Genomic DNA, 13,030 nt, shown 5'->3' with positions numbered 1-13,030 from the left:
ACAACTTGAAGCCAGCCGTAGGCTTTATCCTCATTTGCTGGCATGTTACACTAGGCAATAATACTTCCGTAATAGCATGATGGTTAAATTACCTGAACTTTCTTTTTTTTTTTTGCGTGGAGATCTTCTAGCGTGAGAGAGAAGGCATCATTCTGGCAGTGCTAGGAATAATGAAGTCTGATTTCTCATCTGCTTGTGTCTCTTGTTTGACTGACTTTGAGTCCTTCCTTTGGCTCGGACAGGCTTTTCCCCGGTCGTTAAATCTTAAAAGTTAATACTACATTAACAGCTATGCGTTACTTTTCAACATGTAGAGGGTTAAAATTGAAAAAGGGAAAGATTTAAGGATTTTCTCACCATGTGGAGAGGTGAGTGCCAGAGCTGAGGTTAAATTTCTGGGACTTGCCTTCCTTGCCCTTTTGTTCTGAACTCAGTGACATACAACCATGCTTCTGCTGAAGAAAACCCAGACATAAGAAGTCCCTTGTGCCTGCCAGCCCATCGTGGGCCTTCTAGGCATGTGGAGTCTGCTACAGAGAGGAGCCCACTGCTATATTAGAAATGTGGACAACACGAAATCGTCAAGATGACTGCTCAATAAAACTCAGCTTTTGAAAATCAATGCAGGTCGTGCTAAGTGTTCTCACATCTCGATGAGTTGTAGGTTTGCCATGACCTCCATTTTGAGCACTTGTGGGTCAAGGTGTTTTCCCTCTTCTAAAACGTTATTGATTGAATCACAATTATGGTTTTGATGAGGGACTTTGAAGTGGTTGTTGGAGTAGCAGGCGAATTCACACACAGAGAAGCAAATGTAAGAAGAATGGGTAGCAATTTCCTTTGGGCTAGATGTGTACTTATCTGACATGTCTGTGCATAACAAAAGACCTGGATGTTAAACCATCCATTGCCTCTGCTGAGCGTGATGTGAATTATTTCTGACAGCCATTAAGAGGTGCTTCAGTTAAGCACCCAAAACCATGCAGCTCTTCACTAGAAAATTTGCTGGTATTTTGAAAACATTGTGATACTTCGTAATCTCAGAAATCATTGACAACCTGACAAAGATAAGAGTCAGTGTCTAAGTCTCCAGGCTAGTATTTACTCCTCTAACTTGCTAGAGAAAGTGACAAATATTCACCTTCCTCTTAGGAAATGTGAAATCTCTGGCAGCTAATAACATCTTTTTAATATATTTACAGCAATTGTCCATTCTGACCCTCTCCAGAAATGTAGCTTCTGTAAGCTGCCTTTGAGAACGCCAGGAAAGCATTGGCTGGTAGCAGATTCCCGTTCTTTCTCTGTTGTTAGTCTGTACTTGTAAACAGTGACCCAAAATAGAAACATGAGTGTTGTTTGAACAGCTAATATTTGCTATGAAGAAAGTGGCTCCACAAGTAGGGGCAGATCCCACAGCCTCTGCTCAAGTGAGTCATCTCTCTGCACACAAGTGGTGCTGTCAGGTTCAAGAAGCCTGTCTGTGCAAGGCTCGAGGATCAGACTCATCAGCCTCCTGTCATCTGCGGCACAGGAACAAAGGTGTGGATGGCTTTTGCATCGCTGATCCTCTGCGTATTTGTGCACGTGTTTGTGAATCTACTCTTAGTGGGGGAGAGCGTGTGTGGGAAGAATGTAAAAAAGGTGAAAATCAACACAAAATTAAAAGGCATCTTCCTCCACCTAAACAGACTCCGTCAAAGTTAATGTGCCATTGCACGAGGTACTGCATTGCACAATAAAAAGGCTTCCTTGAAAGAGTCATTAAAATTGCAAAGTCAAGTAGCCAAAGATTAAAAGAGGCCAAAATTTAGGCTGCCCACACAGCCTTATTTCTGTACATCTATGTTTCTACGTTATAATAGAGCCTTGAAGGTCATGATTACATACCATTTAGCTTGTTTTCCTACAGGAAGGAGGCCCTTGTAGTCGTGCTGTCTGTGTAGGTGTATGTCTGCTTGACAGTTGTCCCCTCCCTAGCTTTTGAAACCATCCACCAGTTTCAACCAAATCTCAAAGATACTATACTGCCATAAATATATGGAAATTGGAGGTCCACTTGAGGAAAGAGATCCTGCTAGAGATTCAGTGAGAGAGAGAGCAGTGTAAACCCAGCCCTTACTAGATACCTAGAGAAGCAACCTGAGGGAGGAGATGCTAAAAATACGCTAGGTATGAGAAAAGCCTGAGCTGGTCTCCATGCTTTATTAAACACTTGGCCAAGTTTACCTCCTCTGTTGGTTCTCTGAATGGGATAAATACATATTGCAGTGATACTCCGTCAGTAGGTCACCCTGCAGGCTGGGTAGCCGCTGGTCCCAGAGCTCCTTGCTCTTCTGCACAGCCTAGCCCCATGTGGTCAGCACTTCCCATGGAGGCATTGCTACAGCGTTGGCTTAGCCCACACTATGGGGAGACCCACATCCTCTACCCTGCACACTGCCTTCCATGAGCAATGCTCCTTCTCCATAGGATCTTCTGCAGCAGCCGCTGCTGTAGTGTGTGAGGCCTTTGCAGATATTGGGTAGCCATCTTCAGAAGCTCCCAGTGAGGATACCTGGCTTCAAGGAGAATAGATTCAGGCCCTCTCCCGCTGTGGAAATGCACAATAGGGATATTATGCAGGTGTCCTGGGAAGTATTGGTAGGACACACTGTCCCCCTCGTGCAGTAAGCTGACAGTCAGATGCTGTACAAACCCCTGGATGAAAGCAGCGCAGGTGGCTCCCTGCAGAGAGACTGGCCATGGTCAGGAGCAAACATGAGCAGTGACGGATAAGCAGTGGGGATGCCACCAGGCTGGAGTGGCTAAGCCTGAACCTGTCTTCCCAGGACTGAGGGAGACCATTACCTCCTTATTCTACAGGTGGGAAACTGAGGCTCAGTGAACGGTGCTGTTTCCCTTCTGAAGAGGAGCCTGCTGAATAAAGAAGTGAAGAGCTGGTTCTTCCAGGCAGGGGCTGAAGGAGCGAAGGGGAGGCTGAGCTGCACTGGGGTTTGTAGCTATGGATCAATGTTGCTAGTCAAAGATGAACACTGATTTAAAGTAATGCTCAAATCCCACTGTGTCCTGCGAAACAGAATTTAAGATCTTCTGTGAAGTGTGTCATAGTGTTACACCTCTGTTTTTTATAAACCAGACCCAGCTGCACGCTGCTCCTCCTGTTTCCAGTGTATGCAGCCTTTTGGCATGGTGGTATTGTTAGAGCCAAAGGTTTAAAGATAATGATTTTTAGGTAGGTGTAATAGCTTTCATAAAGACAGCTAATATAGCTGGAGAAAGCAGATAAGGTTTGGGGCATGCACGCTCCTCAGGAAAGATGCAGTGAATTTCAAACCTACCTGCACATGGGGAACAATTGTTCTGGGTTTAATTAGACCTGTGTCTGAGCTAGACATCTGACAGCACCCGTGGAATATAAAGTGGATATTGGTGGTTATCTCCTAAGGGGAAAAGAGAGGCAGGTAATTTGTAGAATAATAGTAGCAGCAATGTAGAGTACTGAGAGATTAGTGGGAATGGTGAAAAGAGGAGGATGGTAACGTGCTCCAAAACGTTCGTATTCAGAAAAGTGATGAGATACAGTTCCCAAATTTACCTAGGGAAGCTTTTGTAGGTTTTCTTTGAGAATCAGGGCTGGGAGATCAGAGGTGGAATGGCTACACTGTAAGAAATGTTGCCTGTTGGAAGCACTTCATCCCAGCTGACTCGTATGAACAGTTGAAGACTATCTTTTGACAGGCTGAGAAGAAAAGCTTGCTTTTGCCTTTGCAAAGTTGTGCCTATTGCATTTCAAACACCCAAGCATTTGGCAGATCTTCACTGTCTCAGCTTAGCTGCTAAACCAAGAATTCCTCCCTGTGAAGAGTTTTTAATGTGACTTTGCAACCAAAACTGCTCAGCTGCTAATTGAGGGATGTGCAGCAGTCAAAATAGGATGATGCCTCAGCTGCCTGCATCATGTCTCGTCTCGCTGTTGGTATTCGGATGCTGGTGGGGGTCACTGCCTTTTCTGTGTGCCTAAAGCTAGCTGAGAGGTTCCAAGTCCACTGTCAGGCAATGTTTCCTCCTTAGGACAGCAGGGATACAGGAGGTGTCAAAGGAGGAAGCCTGAGGTCCATGTCCCAGGAGGTATCAGCCTGTTGGGCTGTGCCCATCTCCCAGTGCTAGTGAAGATCACCACCAGCTGGTGGCCAGGCAGCCCCTTCCACCCTTGGTTTTCCAGGACCTTGGTGAGCAGGATTCAACACATGGGGATGGGACAGAAATTTCACTGGCTGCCTCAGCTGATGGTGAGACATCATTTCATCCCAGGAATGGATGAAGTGAAGCACATCTCTCCATGTCCTTCAAGAGAGCAGGCCATGAGGTTCCTGCAGGCTAGCCCAGCCACACAGAGGGAGAAGACTGGTCCTGTGGGGTGGACAGGCTCCCTGCTCACAGATCTGCTCAGCCTGGCATTGCTGCAGCTCCTACCTGCCTGGGGAAGGAGCCGGCCCCCTTGCCTGGGGGGTACAGCATTGCCAGACCAGGTCTTAGGGAGCTGCTCCTCAAGCTCCAACCAGTCTCTTCCCAGCATTTGTGACCTGAGAGGGTCCAAGGCTTGTACATGGGGGTAGATTTGGTAAAAAATAAAAAAATCTTCCTGATGCTAGCGAGAGTCCCAAATTTGCCTCTCCCAAATTTAAGTCCATATTCCAAACCAGAGCTTCTCAGCAGCACAAAGCTAGGAGCTCTTCAATATCGGCAGCGCTACTGGAGTTTGTGCTCTGAAATACTTGAAAAAGAAAAGTGACATGGAGTCTTGCGGGTGGATCAGAGCTGACACCTGGGGTAGGTAATGCCAGCTGACAGAATATTTCAGGAAAGCCGCAAATACCTGGAAAGGAGGGCCTCTTGATGCCAAGTTTTTCAGACAACGTTTGCAGCAGGTGTCATTGCCAGGTCCCCTTCTGGTTCCTGGCCGTGTCCTGGTTCCTGCCAAAGCATCCGTACTGTGCAGAAACCTCCTCAAGAGCATCATCCATAACCCTCAGCACTGCGTTGGTGGTCTTGTGCTAGCTTCTACCCTAACAGGCTCAGCCTGGCACCTGCGTCCCTCTCCCAGACGAGGAGTGAAGGTGATGGAGAGAAGGCACTGGACCAGGGGCAGCAGCAGCAGTGCCACGACCTGGGCGTGTGTCTGTGAGCTCTGCGGGAAGCTGGCATTTTTGGGGTGGGCTCCCTGCCTGTGCCCAGCATGACAGCGACAGGAAGAAGTCTGTGAAGTTTTCGGCGATGGCCTTGGTTTCTCTGTTCTTGGAAACTTTCTTTTTGTGGACAACAATGTGTACATCAAAGAATTGAAGTATTGCATTCAGTACGTACTGTGAATGCATGCTCTCACTGCTCTTGTTTTCCTCTCTCACACTGGTTTTGAAGAGGCAATTAAAACCTGGTGGCTTTTGTAGCAGGCGGTCCAGAGGTGAAGAGCACCTGGCCTGTGTGACCCCACACGCGAATGGCTACCTGGTTCTCCTGTGACAGCAGTCCAGCTCTCCCGTGGTTGCCACAGAGATGAAGTTTGGGAAGCCTTGACTCCTTTATTTCCCCAGAAGACTCTGGGATGGCCCTGAGGCAACAGCTGAGCCCAGCTGGTGCCGATGCCGGCCAGTGGACTCGTGGATGCTCTCAGGTGAGCATGCAGGAAAGGTCAAAGCCATGCGTTGTGGGCGCTGAGGAGCTGCACATTAATGGGGTCCCTGGACTCTGGAGTCATGACTCCAGCTGGAAAACCACCTACAGTAATTTTGAATTACCTGGCTTCCCTCTGGCAGCAGGTGAGTCATGCAGGTTCAGCCGCCGTGGCTAAATTTCTCATTCCTGGCACTTTGCCTCAGTGGGCAGATGTGGAACGGTGGACAACGAGCAGCTGCTAGCAGAGCAGCTGGGGTAACACATGGCATTTTGTGTGCATTTCGTTTTCCACCTCAGACCCACTATTTGTATTCTGCCTGCATGCTCATGAAGGCTGAGCCTCACCTGGGTCGCAGAAGATGGGAGTTACCTTGGAAACCGCAGCAAGCCCTTGATGGTTTCTAGACAGCTTCCCCCAGGCTGCGGGCTTTATGCACGCCAGCAGCCGGCCGGTATCCTTTTCCTGAAGTTGCTGTTTTTCCATCGTGCCTTTTCTCCCCAGATGGGAACCGACCACTTTGACTTACCATCTCCTGGTGCTCTGGGGGCATCAGACACCGAGGGATGCTGCACCAGGGAGCTGCAGTGGGATGTGGGCTTCCTTGCTTTCACACAGCGCAGACATCCCTCTAGGTAAGGGCAAACCTTAATTTCCCTGACAGGAGAGGTATAAAGCAGCTGAACAGAAAAAAGCAAACCCCAAGCAGTGAAAAGGATCATTAGTCTTCCACAGCCTCAGTGTAAATGCTCTCCAGGCCTCCTGCTTTAGCATGGTCAGATCAGCCTGTGCGAGGTGGAGTGAACCCAGTCCCCATCGCGCTTGCCAAGCGCCGTGCAGCGGCTGTCCCTGACTGCCGGTGAGACAGGGCCAGCCTGCCCGCTGCTGCAACAGGCAGTGGGAAGGGAGCAGCTCGTGCTCCCCTGGCTTAGCCTACGGCAGACTCATTTGACCCCGTCGTGTCCTTCTTGTCAGCTCTGCCTGCCTGAAGGGCCCATGAGGCCAGTGTGTCATCCGCAGCTCCCTCATGCACTGTGCAATGGGAGGAAGGGAAAGGCAGGCAGAAGAGGAAGATGCCAAGAAACACAACTCAAAACCACAGTAATGGCACACGTGGGGTATGGAAGAGCCAGGAGGGCAAAAAAATCACCCTCTGTCCTCTCCTATGAAAACTGTTTCTTACAAGGAGCCTGGCTCCTTTTTGAACACCAGCCTCTATTGGGGTCCTGGACACCCCACTCCCAAACTTATATTTAGCTCCTTAAAATTACACTGTAGGAGTCCCCTTCTGAATGATGTATGGCATTCAGAAGCTCCCATACCTAACATCTTTCTTGTGTCTGTGGGTGACCCTATCCCAGAAAACCTCCTTTGCTGGAGGATTTTGTGTGGGAGAAGAGAGATCCAGCAGCAGTAGAGCTCTGACGAGAAGTACAACATGGTGTGTGAGCCCCCGCGGAGCATGCACATGACCTTCTTGTGGGTCATGGAGAAACACCTGAAGGTATTTAGGACAAGGTGATGGGTATAAGACTCATTATGGGATGCAGAGGGAAAAGCATTTTGGGGATTGTCTGCAGCTTATTTTGGGATGTTTTTAAGGGGCTTGTGGGAATGTGCAAGACAGTTCAGGATGTTGGGGGATGGATTAGAAGTGGGGAAAGGAAGGGATCGAGGTGGATTGGGAAGGAGCAAGTGTGGGAAAAGAGGATAAAAAGCATAGGTCAATACCCTTGCCTGAGTCCTTCCTGCACTTGATCACTGCAATCCTGTTCTGTATTCTCATTAAAACCTATTTTTATCTGGTTAAAACCCGAGTGTGCTCTCTGGTCTGAGTGGGTATGTGAGCACGGCAAACGTGATGCTGGACTGGGTGGTGAGCAGGGGAAGAGGGCTGAGTACTGCAGCTGCAGCAGGGCTGTGAGTTGGGAGCTTGCATGTCCAGGTACCGGCAATGGGGAGAGCAGGGGGTCAGGGACCAGCAACGGGGTGGTGTGTCCAAGGACAGCTCTCTGTGTGTGTGTGTGTATGTACGTGTCCACATGCCATTAATGGTCTTCAACACTGATCAGCCATCGGGGAGGAAGGGTCCTCTGGCAGGTTGGGAGACCAGCCTGCTCAGAATAAATAATTGTCAGCACAGCGGGACAGATCTGAAGCTTTGCAGAAATCCCCAAAACCTTCAAATTTGTCACAGCTCTAAAGACGGGAATTTTTCCTTTCAAAGGCCTTATGCTTTTCGTGCTCTGGGCTCTTGAGTGCCCAGTGAGGACACAGGTTTGCAACAAAATACACGGATTGCACTGATACGAAAAAGTTAAAATCAGATCTACAGATTTTGAACAGAGACACAAGAAGGCCATGCTTTTTCCCTCATAAAGATCAGCCATCACTAGGAGGCAATACTAGTCAAGGGAATAACCCGGGAAGGGGTGTTACCGCATGGGGCTTCCACAAGGCTCAGGGGCAAACAGTCCACTGGGCTGCCACGGGCTCTGGGACAGAGGGGTGGCCAGCCTTGATTCTCGAATGGCTTCTGCTGTATTTGTAATGAACAAATTCAAAGTAGTGCAGGACATAGGATATCCTCCTGTTCTAGAAACAATATGATCATTTTAGTTGCTGCAAAATACCACCCAAAGAAAGTCTACCTATCTTCGATGCTCTACCACTGGAGATGAAGTTGAAAGCACGTTGCAAAGCTCTACAAGACATTACACCAAAGAAAGACAGTCTTTACAAGACATTACAAGACAGTCTTAGACTCATGTAAAGTAAGTTTTAGACTAAATTGCAGAGAAGAGAAAACAGAGAAATTTTCTACATATCTGGAGCAACTTTTTATGGAAGAGTTTTAAACTTTGTGGGGTATTAGAGCTGCATGTATTCCATGCAATATACCATATATGTTGTATTCAAACAGAAAATGTTGGCGTCTCTAGAATTGCAAATAGCTGCAGGTCTGGAGCAGCAGCAGCAGCAGCCCAAGTGTGATCCCAAAGGCTGTCATTTCATTTAGAGGCTGGACTGGGGAGAATTACAATCACAATTTTTATGTTCTGCAACAGCCTTTTTAGCTTCAGCTAAGGCCTGGCACCGCAGCCCCAGCTGCCATACTGTGGCTCATGGGGAAACATGTTAAGCTCTCATAAACATTTTCTTGCCAAAAGGGAGCAAGTAGGTGACAGGAGCTTTTTTATATACATATTTTTTTTTTTGTCAAGTGTGTAGAAAAAAGAAAACCTCTTCAGTTTCCAAGGGTTTATTATTTATTAAGGCCTCTTAGTAGCAAATAAAGTTCTAGAAGAACACCACTTCCAGGGCTGCAGCTCCATGGCTGTTAGGCAGTGCTGAGCTCAGCTGTGCCCAATGACCCTGAGGACTATGAACATAGCGCTTTCTAAAAGGAAAACTGAGGTCCATATGTATAATCACAGGTCTCCAGGATCTGTGGCAATAGGAAAGAAACTCGATCTTGGCAACAACCACAATCTTGATTTATGCATGACTAAAGCAGTGATGGCGAAGGGCCCCAGGAACTGCAAACACCGACCACCAGCTGCATCTTGGTGTCTTTGCTCGTTTGTATGTGTGCCCCTCCATCCTTTTCACACTGTGATTCCTGGGGATGCTCTTCCCAGGACCTTGCTCCGTGTTGGAGGACGTCAGGAGACCATTTGGTACCTGAGGGTTAAAGCGCGACAGAGCACAAACTGCTGCATTAGCTAATCCTGGTTGTTCTCAGGCAACCTGGGAGTCCGTCTGCCTTTGCCTCTATTAGCAGATCACCTCTGCGTCCCACAGGCAATGGCATCTTGGTCTGTTTGCTCCTTCATGCTTGTGCCTCTCCAGCTCTTTTTGGCTGTTTGCCTCTTCCAGGGGAGGTGACCTTTGGAAAACATTAATTAAAGTATGTTGCCAGTGATGGGAATGAAAGCCATGCAGAGATGCATCTAATGGGATTGAAATCTGGTGTCCTAACTGCATACACAGCCATTGCGGTTTTAATGGTGCAGTTTTCTGATTTATCTATAACCAACATGGACAAGAAAGAGGAGCCACACCAGAATTTCCTTTGAAGGCAGAGTTTATGGTACAATATGTTTGTGTCTTCGGCGTTTCCTAATACTATTAGGAGGAGAAGGAGGTTGCCTCTGTGGGGCAGCTCGTGCTGTGGCAATTTAAGGGTGGTGGCTGGCAAGGCAGCAACATGGGACCTCCCTGAAACCAACGGGGTGGACGCCGCTGGGGGTGATTTTGGTAGGGGGGGGCCCAGTTCCCCCCCAGGGAAGTCCTCCCATCCCCAGTGCTGATGTGCCGCAGGGAGGGAGAGGTTGGTTTGGTTTTAGAATCGGCTGGGTGAACACGTGAGCTCGGGTGGCTCCCTGCATCCTGACCGGGGAGACAACCCAGGTGTCTTCACAGGGCTTGTAACTCCCTCCTCAGCCCCAAACCCCAGGCCAAAGCAGCATGGCTCTGTAACATGCACCAAGCCTATTTCAGAGCACTCACTTTGGAGGCTGCTTCTTCGGACCTGCTTGAAAAATTAATAATAAGAATAGTCATGGTGGACTTAGGCCAACCTATGTTGGGTAGACTGTCAGATGCTGGCCACATGACGGCACCCCTTCTCTTCTCAAGGGGATGGCAGAGGTCAGGGGGTGTAAATGCCCACAGATATCTGAGCCAAGCAGCCAGGCCGGATTCAGCCCAACAGCGCACGACTGCAGGAGCCCCCCTGGGCCGTCTGGCCAGACGCCAAAGAGGAGGGGTGTCTTCAAGAGGTTCATTGAGGGAGGAGCATGGCTAATGCAAAGATGGGTCCTGCTGAGCAACGGAGATGCTGCTCGGGCTAAGGAAGGTGGATATGTACCCGTGGGGCTCTCCTGCTCCGGGATTTCTTGTGTTTGAACCAAAGTCTGGCTCGAGGGACTTAACCAGGGCGGCTGCTTGGTTCAGGGTGGTGTCACAGCTCTGCGGCTCTACCATAAATCCCACTATCAAGCTCCAGCGGGCAAAGGGTCTTCTTTTCCATGAGCCGAGGCCGATGTAATAACTCGACACTTGTCCTCTCCCCATCATGGCTGGACTCAGGCGAATTCCTTCCTGACCCTAAGCTGGTGACAGGTGGCAACCCCGCACAGGCCAGCAAGACCTAAGGACAGATCGTAGGAAACACAAAGGAGTAGCTGCAAAACTCTGCGTTGGCTGGCTCCTAGATCCAGGCCATCAGGAAGACCGATGAGGAGAGCTGCAGTGGCTCTTCCAGGGCTCACACAAGTTGAGGCGTAGCAAAAAGTATTTGTTGAGGTACATCAAGTGTTTTGTAGCAGCTCAGGTACTGACAAACCTAGGGATCAAGGCTCCTTGAGAGAGACAGTCAGGAAAGGACAGAGAGACAATGATGTAATTTGCCCCAAAGCCGGGAAGTTGCCAAACTCCTGGTCAGGTGTATAAGTGGAAGCACAAGTGGCTACAACCCTATGAAGTCAAGCCAGCGATGGCAATCTTAAGCAGCTGAGAGCCTGGGCCAGCCACTTCTTTTTCTTTTCTCTCTCTAAAGTCTGCTTATGAGACTTGCTTTTGAATATTTATGTTTGGACTGCTTATATGGAAGAAGTCACAGCTGCAGCTGCTCCTGCTGAAGTGACAAACAGTCTGTGCTGCTGTCTCCTAGAGACCTTAAGTTCCCACTCTAAAAGAAAGACTTTTTTTTTTTTTTTTTTAAAAAAAATAAGGCTTGATTTGCCATGCTGATTCGAAATGGGTATAATTTCAAAGAGCAGTGGGATTTATTACTGGTTTAAAGACCAGTGTAAGAAACCAGATGATTGGAACCACAAGGAACGAAGGCAGGATGATGGAGAAAGGGCTTTTGCCTGTTGCGGTGACGGCCGCTGCGGGAGGACCCAGAAGCGGCTGCTGTGAAAAGATCAGCTCTGCACGGGTAAGACCTCAGTCTTTGCGTCGCAATTGAAAAGAACAGAAACACCACATTTGGGTGAGTTACGACTGAGGGTCGCCACTTCCCATTTGGCTGCCAGAGCTGGAAGCATCAGGAACATGCCTTTCACACGACAACTGAGGCCTGCGCTTGCGTTCCTCAGTAATTTCAAGTAACAAGACACCATCTTCATTAGTGAGCACATGAGAAAAATCTAAAGCTGGTGGCTGAAAGACATCACATAGCTTCCCCCCCCCCCAGCGTATAAAACGCTGCACACAATTCATAAGGACAGAAAATCACGTGCACGCGTTTTAGTTGAGAATTAGGTAATCACGCAATTAGAAACGATATGGGCTGTATGCAGGTGGGGCGGCTGAAGTTAAGGATGCGCGTACAGAAAGTTTTCACAGATTCTGATTTTTAATACTATATTGCTCTTAAATCAATATACAATTTATAATTGGCTAGACAGAAATAACAAAGTCTACGTTTCAGAAACGAAACAAGTCCCCAAGCAGGAGTAGCCCTGTCCTCCTGGAGCGTTTTGAAACTTCTTTTATGAGGAAAACCCCCTTTCCTACCGGACAGAAACACATCAATGTTTCATCTCAATGTTTCTTTCGAGAAGAAAGCTATTTCAACACTGCCGCTTTTGTACTATCAACATGACACCATGAAAGCCCTAAATGAAATGCATTTCTGTTGCTGCTTATTTGGGAAATGCACTTCATCCGGAAAAGCCAACATGCACAGTGCATCCACTGACTGCAACAGCAGAAGCAAAAAATAACTCTCCATAAATAGGTGCTTGAATCAGAAGAGCAGAGATTTTCCTCAGGTGACAGTATTACCATATTCTAAGAAAGTTTTCTAGATCAAACATCATGGTAGCTCAATATTTTGTCCTGAAGATAACTTACTGATTTCTTTCAATGTTTCTTGAAATGTCTTTATTGCTTTTAATTGTTCCTTGGTAACGGCAGACTCAACAGGTTTTTTAAATTTTTTTGTTACTAACATGCAATATTCCTTAAAATTCCTCTTAAACATCCAATTTATCATATGCCTACCACAAAAGCCTTCTTTTTATTGACTTCACTATGAATTCCACAGCTATTAGACGTTTCGGAGGAGGGGACTCGACTCTTGATCAGAAATTTTTAACATCAGTATTAATGAAGGATGTCTATGCCAGCACAAAACAAAGGCAAGCGCTTTAAAATCTAGGCTGATAGGCTTTTCACATCCAGGAAAACCTCCCTGGCATTTTTTTTAGAAAACGGAGTTTCCCAATGTGCCTGGAGTCGACACGCTGCGACGCAGGCTGGCAGCGCAGAATAGCAATAGAATCCATTAAATCTGCGTCGGGGAGCCGGTTAGCAGAAACGTTACATAGTAATTATGGTGAGGAT

Source organism: Nipponia nippon, unplaced genomic scaffold (assembly GCF_047370975.1).
Source record: "Nipponia nippon isolate SJK-2023a ecotype South Korea unplaced genomic scaffold, ASM4737097v1 scaffold_2, whole genome shotgun sequence".
NCBI lineage: Eukaryota > Metazoa > Chordata > Aves > Pelecaniformes > Threskiornithidae > Nipponia > Nipponia nippon.
This window is presented reverse-complemented; position numbering follows the sequence as displayed.